The sequence below is a fragment of the Monodon monoceros genome, unplaced genomic scaffold (assembly GCF_005190385.1).
Source record: "Monodon monoceros isolate NGI ecotype Baffin Bay Population unplaced genomic scaffold, NGI_Narwhal_1 Super_Scaffold_19, whole genome shotgun sequence".
In the NCBI taxonomy this organism is placed as follows: Eukaryota; Metazoa; Chordata; class Mammalia; order Artiodactyla; family Monodontidae; genus Monodon; species Monodon monoceros.
The window spans coordinates 60,275,578-60,289,318 of NW_021703775.1; positions in this window are offsets into that span (position 1 = coordinate 60,275,578).

Consider the following 13,741-nt stretch of genomic DNA (forward strand, 5'->3'; position numbering starts at 1 on the left):
TTAAGGAACCTCCATACTGTTCTCCGTAGTGGCTGTATCAATTTACATTCCCACCAGCAGTGCAAGAGTGTTCCCTTTTCTCTACACCCTCTCCAGCATTTATTGTTTCTAGATTTTTTGATGATGGCCATTCTGACCAATGTGAGGTGATACCTCATTGTAGTTTTGATTTGCGTTTCTCTAATGATTAGTGATGTTGAGTATCCTTTCATGTGTTTGTTGGCAGTCTGTATATCTTCTTTGGGGAAATGTCTATTTAGGTCTTCTGCCCATTTTTGGATTGGGTTGCTTGTTTTTTTGTTATTGAGTTGCATGAGCTGCTTGTATATTTTGGAGATTAATCCTTTGTCCATTGTAGAAGAGTCCATTCTATTTTTATGGAACTTCCTTCATTCACTTTTTTTTTCTGAGAAAATGAGAGAATTATTGCCTTTTGCAGCTTTATTTGTTATATTCTATATGTACTTGTTTGTACACAGCCCTGCCCATAAAGTACAAAAGATGCCTCATTTCATTGAAATAACTACCAATTTTTGAGAACTTACTACTGGACAGAAACTTTAAAAACCTTGTTTCTAATCCTTAGCACAGCCATATGAGATAAGTAATAGTTCCAGTTTACAAATCAGAGAAGTGGAGTACACAAGTATTAAGTAAATTTTTAGGTCAGACTGAAGTTAATTTCAAGGGAGGGCGAAAGATTTATAAGGAAAAAGTCCAACATGTTCATGCAACATATTAGGAAATTTTCAGGGAAAGCAAGTTGTGCTTTCAAGACTGAGTGTCTTTGTAGGCCCACTGGTTCACTATGAATAAATGGGTCTTAAGTCTGGTCCTCCCAGATTTTATAGAGGCCGTGCTTTATGAGCAAATGGCTGGACACTGAGACCCAACCAATATCTAGTTTAGAAGACGTTCTTCATCTGCCATGTGAGTATATGCCTAAGTGGACAATCAAAATAAAGTTGAAAAGCAAGTAAGGTTATAATGTCAGAGAGACCAGGGTCAAACTCCACCACTTGCTTGTCTAATGACTTGGACAAGCTGCTTCATCACTCTGAATCTGTTTTCTCATCTGGAAAATGGGAATAATAATAATTCTTTCATACCATTATTGGAAACCATAATAAATGATCTATATAAAACAGCTAGTATAGACAGTAATCCCAGCATCCTGCTCTCCCTGCCTCTGATATCAGCATGTAAATGAGAAAAATGATTATTTTTATGTGCTCAAAAGATTTGAGTTCTTTAAAGTTATTCCCCATTGTGACTGGAAAGACACCAACAACAAACTTCTTTCTCTCATAATGGTTGCTAATTTCCTTTGCTTGTACTTGAAAAATATTCTCTTCACTTTCTGTTAAGTGTCAGAAAGTGTGCTATGCACTGGAGAATTAAGGTAGATAAAATAAGTGGAGAATTAAGGTAGATAAAACCTCTGCTCTCATGGAGTGGGTAAAGGTATACTCATTTACTTCTTTCAACAAATAGTTTTGAACTCCTACAATGTGTGCTATTCTACGCATTGAGGATACAGTGAGAAACAAAGCATATAAAAGTTCCTGCTCTTGTGGAGCCTGCATCTTAGTAGGTGGGACAGAAAATGAAAAGGAAATGAGGATGATTATCCTGGCTTCTCCTGTCCTTCTTCTCCCCACTCTTGCTTCTTTTCACAATTTTCAGTGCTAGAAGTTGGAGGGGAGAGTGTGGCATGGGCCGTTTTTATCTTTCTATATCTTATCCTCCTAGGAAAAGGAGTAGTTTTGCAGCACTATGTAAGACATTATGTGCTTTAAGTTTTCCAAGGGACTTGGAAAAAAGTCTCTTTTCTCTTTCTCTTTCTCTCTTTTTCTAACACACATGCATTTGCACACCCACACACATGACCATTCACGTAGGTGTCAGAAAATATATCTGAACTATTTCTTTGCATTCTTTCTCTAACAATCCTAATCTCATCTTCCACCTCCCCTACACATATCCTGGCAGACACATGCCCAAGTCTGGATAGTGAGGAAATAATGTAATATTATCAAATATTACTTCATTATTTCAATGAAAACACTGCGTGCAAGAACAATTTCCAGATAATTGCCCCAGCGGTCTTCCGACCAGATTTTCACTTTAAATTTCCTTGAATATGGAATTTCTAGAACTGCCTTTTTATAATTAAAGCTTGTGATAAATGTTATGAAAATTTCAGAGTGCATGAAAGCGTATTAAAGGGGCAACACAGTTAGATGACGAGATGGTCGGGAGAGACTTTTTGAAATAAGAAATCAAAGTAAACCTAAAAGATGAATGGAAGTTAGGTGAAGAATGTGGCGTATATGGGTTGGGGTGGGGAAATTATGCTAGGCCCTGTTAACAGCATGTACACAGATACAAAAAAAGTCAATAATGTTAGAAAAATGGAACCAATATCATCTAGCTTGAACACAGTGAACCGGAGGAAAAATGGTATAACTCAAACCAGGAGAGATCAGCAGGGGAGAGACAAATAGGTACTTCAGGAACTTATAAGGATCTGGAGAATGCTTGCAGAAAAAGAAAAAAAAAGGAAAGCAAAAAGGAGAGCCATAGAACGTTTATTTTATTTTATTATTCTATGTCATCTTTCCTGAAATCTTTTAGATTATTTAAATATTCTTTGGTATTCCAGTTTCACTTATCTGTTAGCTTTTGATGATCTTTTGCATCATATTTTTATTGGATGTACTGGGGATTATCATACACTTATCTAACTTTTTTTTTTTTTTTGGCTGTGTTGGGTCTTCCTTGCTATGCACGGGCTTTTCTCTGGTTGTGGAGAGAGCGGGGGCTACTCTTTGTTGTGGTGCGCAGCTTCTCATTGTGGTGGCTTCTCTTGTTGCGGAGCATGGGCTGTAGGCGCAAGGGCTTCAGTAGTTGCACCTTGCGGGCTCTAGAGTGCAGGCTCAGTAGTTGTGGTGCATGGGCTTAGTTGCTCCATGGCATGCGGTATCTTCCTAGACCAGGGCTGGAAGCCATGTCCCCTGCATTGGCAGGCGGATTCTTAACCACTGTGCCACCAAGGGAGCCCCTTACCTAACTTTTTTATAGACTACTTAGTTAATATTTTACAACTTCAAGTAAAATGAGGAAGGGTTCCAACCACATAGATCCTTTCAAACTCTCTTCTTTATGGTATAGCCACCTGTACTACATTTATATCCATTGAAAATCACATCAATTACATATACATATATAATATCTTTTATTATATATTATTGTCATATAATAGTATATATTATGTTTTATTATTATTTAAAATATATCTTAGTATAATAGCTTCTTATATCATAATATATGTAATATCTTATAATATATATGTATATCTTTTAATATTCATACATATTTTAAATAATTTAGAAGAGAAAAAGTTACTGTATTTGACAAGTTATTTACCATCTTATCTTATTCCTGATGTTCCAAGACACCTTTTTTATCCTTTCCCATAAACTTGAAGAATTTCCTTTTAAAGCAGGTCATCCCACAACAAATTCTCTTGTTTTATTAATCTGAAATTGTTATTACTACAATATTATTGCTGAAGGATGTATTTATTGAGTATAGAGTTATTTTCCTTCTGCACTTCAACAATGTTGTTCCACTGTTTTCTGGCCTCTAAGGATTCTGATGAAGAATTGATGGTCATTAGAAATTTTGCTCCCATTAGGTAGCTATGTAATGTGTCATTTTTCTCTCATAATAATATATATGTGGTTTTTAGCATTTTGATTATGTTGTATCTGGGCATGGTTTTATAAGTGTATCCTGTTGTTTGGTGGTTTGTTGAGCTTCTTGAATCTATAAATTTATATATTTCACCAGATTTGGAAAGTTTTCAGCCAGTATTTCTTTAATTTTTTTTCATCACTGTCTCCTATCCCTTGAGACTCTAATGACATAGATGTCAGATCTTATGATATTGTCTCATAGGTCTCTGAGGAGGTCCTGTTCATTTGTGTTTTAGTTTTGTTTTTTCTTTCTGTTCTTCAGATTGGATAATTTTTATTACTCCATTTTCAAGTTTACAAATTTTTATCTCTGTCACCTCTAGTCTGCTATTTAATCTATTGTTAAAATTTTAATTTTATTGTATTTTTTAGTTCTTAAATTTCTACTTACTTCTTTTATATATATTTTGTATTTTTCTGCTGAGAACTTCCATTAATGTCCAGAGTATTTACTTTTGCCTCATGGAGCACACTTATGTTAGATGCTTTAAAGTCTGATAATTTCAACATGTTTTCCCATGAGAATTAGTTAGATTTTCCTGGTTCTTTGTACGTAGAGATCATGGGTTGTTTCTTGGGAATTTTGAATATTATATTATGTGGCTCAGGATCCTATTAAGATCAACTGAAGAATGTTGTTTTGTTTTGTCTTGTATTTTAGTTGGCAGCCAACCAAACTTCAAGTCTGTGTCACCTTCTGTTCCAGTGTCAGTTCCATTTTCACCTTTTTCCATGATGTTTAAGCCTGTCCCATGCCTATGACACTCAGGAGTAGACTGAGTTCTTTCCAGTGGTTTATATGGTAGTTCAGTTCTCAAAACCTTTGCTATGTTTCTTTGGTTTTATTCCACATATTTGCTAGTGAGTGATCCAGAGCTTTTGTCAGTTATTTCATAGACCTAGGGTAAGTAGAGTCCCTGCTACACTCTCTGGAACTTAGCAGTCCCTTTTCCCAGTTCTGGCCAGAAACACATTCTTAGAATTTTAGCCCCTTGTATGTAATGTTGTTCTGTGTAATTAGTGTCGCCTTCAGGGTAAGCAGGGAATAAAGAGAGAGAGAGAAAAAGAAAGAGGATTCCCTTCTCTTTCTTTGAACTTCAGGGGCTCATTTCCCAAGTTCTTCTGTCCAGACATATAGAGTTTTCTCTTGGAGTTTTTGCTGCTGCAGTACAGCTCTGTGACTGAGACTAAAATTAGGGCAGGAATTAAATAGAACAAAAAAAGAAAAAAATGAGAAATTTCCTTCTACTCTCCAGCTACAGGGTCCCCTTTTCCTGATCCCTTAGACAAAATCAGGGAGTTTCTCTCAGAGTTATTCCTCTATCCATTCTACAACTGGGTTGCCCTTGGATCAAAGCAAAAATGTAAAGAGGGAAAATAAATCTTAATTCAGTACAGGCCATTTTCTAAGTGTTGACTTCTCTCCTTATTGTACTATGTTATTGTTTACTTTTCAATGTCCCCGTGGGGTTGTTTGTTGTATTCTGACTAGAGTTTTAATTATACTGAGTGGATAAGATAGGCTATAGCAGTTTTACAGCAGCCTAAAATCATCTGAATTATCTTTTAGAGAGGATACTCAGTAGAGATATAAAATAAGCAACGAGATGTATACTTCTGAAGCCCGGACTAGAAGAATGAATTGGAGAAGTAGTAATTGGTCACCAGACTTTCAACTCTTTTACTTCCTTTCAAAAGAGAAAGTAAACATATCTTGTCCATATTGTTTTTTAGAGAAATGTATAAATATAAAACGTGGAGAAATATCTTAGAAATAAGTGATTAAAGTAAACCTTTAATTATCCCAATATAAACCTTATATTAACCCAAATTTCTTTCACCCATTTAAATATTTCATTAAGATTTCTATACACAAAACGGGAAATTGGAGAAATAATTAGAAAGAAGTCCCTTTAAAGTTGGAAAATTTCATGTCCTTGTTGAGCTATGCCAGCAAAGTAATAAAAAGAAAAAGCTATTTATAGCTACTTTACAAACAGCTCCCCAAGTAACATTATATCACATAGATGTAAATAAAATGTTGACTTTTATCACTTTGCCTTAAGGAAGGCAATATGGATGGTTAAATCAAATAGCTTACTGTAATTTTGTGTGCCCTGCCATAAATATCCAAAACTATTACTGTGCTGATGGGTTTACTGGCACTGACCACACTAATTTTCTCTACCGGTCTTTCCGCAGTGGATTTCTCCATTGAAGTGTGTGTTTGATTTCTAACTTCACAATGCTGTACACTCAAGCACATTTGAAATGACTTAAATTTTGAGGTCAGTCTGAGGAATAAAATATACTATTGAAAAAAATCATGAGATGGCATGATTTGAGCTACATATACGTAATTTCAGTAATACATTCCTACTCGTCTTCACCACTAAGAAGGGATAATGAAATACTTTTTGAATAAAGACTATTAGAAATCAATATAATTGATCATGGTAAGAGCAGAAAATAAGACTTTACAGAGAGACAGTTTAACATTCTCAGCATTAGTTTGCATGGGTTTTCTTTATAGCCATTAAATATATGCCATTAAAAAGATACGAAGATGTTCAACAGATTCTTTTCATTGCTTATAGATAAATGAGAAAACTCCACATGGAGATAGCTGCCAAGTTAATTATTCTGAATATTTACTCTCCTTACATAGCTCTCTATTCAGAGAACTTCAGTTGCTTCAGATATCTTAATCTAGCCAAAGATATGTTATACTACTTTCCAACTATCTCCTTTTGGCTTATTGAAAGTGACTATGAGTTCCTCATTTAAGTATGAACTCAAGGGGGCACCTGTGTCTTATTCTTCTAACACAGTAGACAGTGAATACTGTACTTTTCTGCTTTTCCTCAATCTTATGAAAACCTTTTAGGTCAAGTTCAAATATTAAGTACTACTTCAAGATATTTTTGTTTCATTATTAATCTTTGTGTACTCATCTTGGGATTTCATTTATTCTCATAGTTTTTCTAATTTACATACAGTACCTCCTATATCATTGGAAGATTATAAGCTCCTTGTTGGTAAGAACTCTATCATCTCCTTTTTGCACATCCCAGAGTATATAGTGTAGTGCGGTGTACCTAGTAGGTATTATATTAAGCTAATACTTGATACATTTAAATTTAACTGAAAGTAAATACTTCCTTTATATTCAGCAGATATAAAAATATAACCACCTGTTACATAATTAAATCTCCTTTCAGTATCTCTCCTCTGCTATTCACTCTATCTAGTTTTGTTTTGTGTGAAGAGACACAAAAATAGATTTTGTAATCTAGTCAATATTGCCATTTCTTAAGTAGATTTTGGTAGTAATGGGAACACCAGATGTTAATATTATGCTTAATGTGTGACAGGGTTATTGAAGTTGAAATTAAATGGCATAAATGGAAATGAATCTTAAACTGTAAAGTGATATCTAAACATCAAGTACTGTGATTGGTATACCCACATTCTATCTCTATGGTGTGTCACTCCTTGATCTGCCCTCAAATTGGAGTCATGTGAGGAGTGAGACAAGATATCCCATCCCTTGTGAATGAGTGCAGGATGCTATTTCTTAATTCCTACCACTTCAAATGTGGATTGGTAACACACTAATAAGCAGAAAAATGAGATTATTTTTCTCAATTACCATCCACTGCCCTTTAAAACAAAGAGATATAATTGATTTTCTCTGGTTTCTCAGCAGTAGCTGTCAGAAATAGAAGCGATATTCCTGACCTTCATGATGTTATACAACCTGTGAAATTAAATCAGGATGATAGAAAAAGGGAAGAAAACAAAGTGTTTGCATAGTTCTATAGAAATCTAGTAAATTGGGTAAATATTTGTCAGTGTGGTGAGACATGCCAGAATAGAGAAAAGATATTAGATTTTTACCATCTTCTAGTCAATTTCCTGCTATGAATCACTGAAAAAAAAAACCCTAGATACATGGATTCAAACAAACACGAATGTTTTTTCCTATTGATGACAATATGTTTATAATCAGCAAATAGATGAAAATACTTTCAGTAGCAGCAGACACCTGTTCACCTAAAAATCCATCTGTCATTTGGGGATGGGGTTAATTATGTATTGACAAATATTGTGTCAATATTAGTGCAACTTTATGATCTTGAAACCCCGTAAGTGCACACATTTACCTTAGTGCTTCTTGTTAACCTTGAAGAATAATTAGAACTAACAGTAACCCCTTCAGTGACTCAAAAGTAGCAACTGGCAAAGCTGACAATCTTTAAAAAAACAATTGTCCAACATATCGTTCCTAATTAAAACTCACACACAAAAAAGCTGTTGAAATATCACATAGTTAAAGGGTTATCATAAAGATCGGTAGTTGACTCAGTCTACATAGACAATATTTGTTTTTTACATTTTTGAAATCAATTTCAAATCTCTTTTAAGCCTTATCTATTTTATTTAACCTATTTTCTTTCAGACTGTGGGTGTGTCATGCCCTCTTCTTCATAGCAGTTTTATTTCTAAATTCATCCAACAATTTTCTTTAAATCCAATATCTCTACCTATTTTTCTCTGTTTGTAAAGCAGCTGTTGCACAGCAGGACTGGCTTCTTGAAGAAGGTTAATGATATCTTGCTGACATGATGGCTGAAATGGGTCCGTTGTGCCCTATATTAAATGGAGGAAAGTGACAATGCATAATGTGTTTGTTCTTGGTCAATTACGGTAGTACAACATTAAGGAGGCACTTGAAGGGGTTAGGTTTAGCATAGGCTTTTTATTATCAGGTTCCGTGTTTCCATTGCAGAAGATACTGAGACTATGAAAGGCATTTAGTCATTAGAAAGTGTTGTGAGTAGAGGGCAGATAGCAGAAGCAAGAACTAAAATCCTGCAGCCTGTGGAACAAAAACCACATTCACAGAAAGATAGACAAGATGAAAAGGCAGAGGGCTATGTACCAGATGAAGGAACAAGATAAAACCCCAGAAAAACAACTAAATGAAGTGGATATAGGCAACCTTCCAGAAAAAGGATTCAGAATAATGATAGTGAAGATGATCCAGGACCTTGGAAAAAGAATGGAGGCAAAGATCGAGAAGATGCAAGAAATGTTTAACAAAGACCTAGAAGAATTAAAGAACAAACAAACAGAGATGAACAATACAATAACTGAAATGAAAACTACACTAGATGGAATCAATAGCAGAATAACTGAAGCAGAAGAACGGATAAGTGACCTGGAAGACAGAATGGTAGAATTCACAGCTGCGGAACAGAATAAAGCAAGCAGAATGAAAAAAAATGAAGACAGCCTAAGAGACCTCTGGGACAACATGAAACGCAACAACATTCACATTATACGGGTCCCAGAATGAGAAGAGAGAGAGAAAGGACCCAAGAAAATATTTGAAGAGATTATAGTCGAAAACTTCCCTAACATGGGAAAGGAAATCGCCACCCAAGTCCAGGAAGCACAGAGGGTCCCATACAGGATAAACCCAAGGAGAAACACACTGAGACACATAGTAATCAAACTGGCAAAAATTAAAGACAAAGAAAAATTATTGAAAGCAGCAAGGGAAAAACGACAAATAACATACAAGGGCATTCCCATAAGGTTAACAGCTGATTTCTCAGCAGAAACTCTACAAGCCAGAAGGGAGTGGCCTGACGTATTTAAAGTGATGAAAGGAAAGAACCTACAACCAAGATTACTCTAGCTGGCAAGGACCTCATTCAGATTCAGTGGAGAAAGAAAGAGCTTTACAGACAAGCAAAAGCTAAGAGAATTCAGCACCACCAAACCAGCTCTACAACAAATGCAAAAGGAACTTCTCTAAGTGGGAAAAACAAGAGAAGAAAAGGACCTGCAAAAGCAAACCCAAAACAATTAAGAAAATGGTCATAGGAACATACATATTGATAATTACCTTAAATGTGAATGGATTAAATGCTCCAAACAAAAGACACAGGCTTGCTGAATGCATACAAAAACAAGACCCATCTATATGCTGTCTACAAGAGACCCACTTCAGACATAGGGACACATAGAGACTGAAAGTGAGGGGATGGAAAAAGATATTCCATGAAAACGGAAATCAAAAGAGAGCTGGAGTAGCAATACTCATATCAGATAAAATAGACTTTAAAATAAATGTTACAAGAGACAAGGAAGGACACTACATAATGATCAAGGGATCAATCCAAGAAGAAGATACAAGAATTATAAACATACATGCTCCCAACATAGGAACACCTCAATACATAAGGCAACTGCTAACGGGTATAAAAGAGGAAATCGACAGTAACACAATAATAGGGCGAAACTTTAACACCTCACTTACACCAATGGACAGATCATCCAAACAGAAAATTACTAAGGAAACAAGCTTTAAATGACACAATAGAACAGATAGATTTAATTGATATTTATAGGACATTCCATCTAAAAACAGCAGATTACACTTTCTTCTCAAGTGCGCATGGAGCATTCTCCAGGATAGATCACATCTAGGGTCACAAATCAAGCCTCAGTAAATTTAAGAAAATTGAAATAATATCAAGCATCTTTTCTGACCACAACGCTATGAGATTAGAAATCAATTACAGGCAAATAAACATAAAATACACAAACACAGGGAGGCTAAACAATACGTTACTAAATAACCAAGAGATCACTGAAGAAATCAAAAAAGAAATAAAAAAATACCTAGAAACAAATGACAATGAAAACACGCTGATACAAAACCTATGGGATGCAGCAAAAGCAGTTCTAAGAGGGAAGTTTGTAGCAATACAGCCTACCTCAAGAAACAAGAAAAATCTCAAATAAACAATCTAATGTTACACCTAAAGGAAGTAGAGAAAGAAGAGCAAACAAAACCCAAAGTTAGCAGAAGGAAAGAAATCTTAAAGATCAGAGCGGAAATAAATGAAATAGAAACAAAACAATATCAATAAAACTAAAAGCTGGTTCTTTGAGAATATAAGCAAAATTGATAAACCATTGGCCAGACTCATCAAGATAAAGAGGGAGAGGACTCAAATCAATAAAATTAGTAATGAAAAAGGTGAAGTTAAAAGAGAACCGCAGAAATACAAAGCGTCCTAAGAGACTACTACAAGCAACTCTATGCCAGTAAAATGGACAACCTGGAAGAAATGGACAAATTCTTAGCAAGGTATAACCTTCCAAGGCTGAATGAGGAAGAAATGGAAAATATGAACAGGCCAATCAGAAGCACTGAAATTGAAACTGTGATTAAATATCTTCCAAAAAACAAAAGTCCATTTAGAGAAGAGTTAACACCCATCCTTCGCAAACTCATCCAAAAAATTACAGAGGAAGGAACAGTCCCAATCTCATTCTATGAGGCTACCATCACCCTGATACCAAAACCGGACAAAGATACTACCAAAAAAGAAAATTACAGACCAATATCACTGATGAATATAGATGCAAAAAACCTCAACGAAATACTAGCAAAGAGAATCCAATAACACATTGAAAGGATCATATACCATGATCAAGTGGGATTTATCCCAGGGATGCAAGGATTCTTCAATATATGCAAATCAATCAATATGAAACACCATATTAACAAATTGAAGAATAAAGACCATATGATCATCTCAATAGATGCAGAAAAATCCTTTGACAAAATTCAACACCATTTATGATAAAAACTCTCCAGAAAATGGGCATAGCGAGAAACTACCTCAACATAATAAAGGCCATATACAACAAACCCACAGCAAACATCATTCTCAATGGTGAAAAACTGAAACCATTTCCTCTAACATCAGGAACAAGGCAAGGATGTCCACTATCCCCACTATTATTCAACATAGTTTTGGAAGCCCTAGCTATGGCAATCAGAGAAGAAAAAGAAATTAAAGGAATACAAATTGGAAAAGAAGAAGTAAAACTGTTACTGTTTGCAGATGACATGTTACTATACATACAGAATACTAAAGATGCCACCAGAAAACTACTAGAGCTAATCAATAAATTTGGTAAAGTTGCAGGATACAAAATTAATGCACAGAAATCTCTTGCATTCTTATACATTAATGATAAAAAATCTGAAAGAGAAATTAAGGAAACACTCCCATTTACCACTGCAACAAAAAGAATAAAATACCTAGGAATAAACCTACTTAGGGAGACAAAAGACCTGTATACAGAAAACTATAAGACACTGATGAAAGAAATTAAAGATGATACAAACAGATGGAGAGATATACCATGTTCTTAGACTGGAAGAATCAATATTGTGAAAATGACTATACTACACAAAGCAATCTACAGAATCAGTGCAATCTCTATCAAATTACCAATGGCATTTTTTACAGAACTAGAGCAAAAAGTCTTAAAATTTGTATGGAGACACAAAAGACCCCGAATAGACAAAGCAGTCTTCAGGGAAAAAACAGAGCTGGAGGAATCAGACTCCCTGACTTCAGACTATACTACAAAGCTACAGTAATCAAGACAATATGGTACTGGCACAAAAACAGACATATAGACCAATGGAACAGGATAGAAAGTCCAGAGATAAGTCTACACACCTATGGTCAACTAATCTATGACAAAGGAGGCAAGAATATACAATGGAGAAAAGACAGCCTCTTCAATAAGTGGTGCTGGGAAAACTGGACAGCTATATGTAAAAGGATGAAATTAGAACACTCCCTAACACCATACACAAAAATAAACTCAAAATGGATTAGAAACCTAAATGTAAGACCAGAAACTATAAAACTCTTGGACGAAAACATAGGAGGAACACTCTGACATAAATCACAGCAAGATCTTTTTTGACCCACTTCCTAGAGACTGGAAATAGAAACAAAAATAAACAAATGGGACCTGATGAAACTTAAAAGCTTTTCCACAGCAAAGGAAACTACAAACAAGGCTAAAAGACAACCCGCAGAATGGGAGAAAATATTTGCAAACGAATCAACAGACAAAGGATTAATCCCCAATATATATAAACAGCTCATGCAGCTTAATATTAAAAAAAGAAACAACCCAATCCAAAAATGCACAGAAGACCTAAATAGACATTTCTCCGAAGAAGACATACTGGTGGCCAAAAGCACATGAAAAGCTGCTCAACATCACTAATTGTTAGATAAATGAAAATCAAAACTACAATGAGGTATCACTTCACACCGGTTAGAATGGGCATCATCAGAAAATCTACAAACAACAAATGTTGGAGAGGGTGTGGAGAAAAGGGAACTCTCTTGCACTGTTGGTGGGAATGTAAGTTGATACAGCCACTATGGAGAACAGTATGGAGGTTCCTTAAAAAACTAAAAATAGAATTACCATATGACCCAGCAATCCCACTACTGGGCATATACCCAGACAAAACCATAATTCAAAAAGACACATGCACCCCAATGTTCATTGCAGTACTATTTACAATAACCAAGTCATGGAAGCAACCTAAATGCCCATCAACGATGAATGGGTAAAGAAAAGTGGTACATATATACAATGGATTATTACTCAGCCATAAAAAGGAGCGAAATTGGGTCATTTGTAGAGACGTGGATTAATCTAGAAACTGTCATGCAGAGTGAAGTAAGTCAGAAAGAGAAAAACAAATACTGTACATTAACGTATATATGTGGAACCTAGAAAAATGGTACAGGTGAACCAGTTTGCAGGGCAGAAATTGAGACCCAGATGCAGAGAACAAACGTATGGACACGAAGTGGGGAAAGTGGTGGTGGGGGTTGGTGGTGGTTGTGCTGTGATGAATTGGGAGATTGGGATATATATATATATACACTAATATGTATAATATGGATAACTAATAAGAACCTGCTTTATAAAAAAATTAATAAAATAAAATTCAAAAAAAAGAGAAAGTGTTGTAAGTTGATGACTGATTCATAGATGACATTCAGACTATCTAATGTTAAAATTGCATTGCCGAATTAGCACAAGAATTTTGAGAAAAATCTTTATTTTAA